Source organism: Chinchilla lanigera, unplaced genomic scaffold (genome assembly GCF_000276665.1).
Source record: "Chinchilla lanigera isolate Chin_1 unplaced genomic scaffold, ChiLan1.0 scaffold00081, whole genome shotgun sequence".
NCBI lineage: Eukaryota > Metazoa > Chordata > Mammalia > Rodentia > Chinchillidae > Chinchilla > Chinchilla lanigera.
The window spans coordinates 5,571,306-5,571,711 of record NW_004955482.1 but is presented as its reverse complement, the minus strand read 5'-3'; the positions used below and the strand labels follow the sequence as shown (position 1 = coordinate 5,571,711).

Here is a 406-nt window from a genome sequence, read left to right as displayed (position 1 = left end):
AATACAAGAGGATGAAAGATCTGAATTTTGATCAGGTTTCCATCCCTTAATACATACCTTTACCCCATTCTTTGGGAGATGTTGAAAGTTACAGAGGGGACAATTCAACTGGAGAAACATTCAGAGTTTATCGTGTTACCTTCTCTCCGTACCACCTCAGGGTTACGAATTTAGGAGCAGGTGTGAAGCAAGGCTCTGCAACTCCCTGGAACTGAGGCCCCGCCACGTCCTGCAGAGTCCCCTCCAGACTCGTACTGGACGTCCCCAGGGAGGGCCTAAGCACGAGTCCACTTCGTTAGGATGGTAACTTTTTATTTAACATCTACAAGATTTTGGTACCTTGCAGTTTTTGACCAGGTTTATACAATCTCAATTTTAATAGTGCAACCTGTGCAAGCAAAAAAAA

At 44.3% G+C, this 406-nt stretch overlaps 1 protein-coding gene across 7 annotated transcripts in view; it reads right to left on the bottom strand.

The window, feature by feature from the left end:
- Positions 1-295: 295 nt before the first annotated feature.
- The window catches only part of Sbno1 (strawberry notch homolog 1 (Drosophila)), a 52,252-nt gene continuing 52,141 nt past the window's right edge, over positions 296-406 (bottom strand). For all 7 annotated transcript variants that reach the window (XM_005403039.2, XM_013503552.1, XM_005403043.2 and 4 more), the window contains one exon: positions 296-388. The gene's annotated coding sequence lies outside the window, so the exon portion shown is untranslated. The remainder of the gene's footprint in view (positions 389-406) is intronic.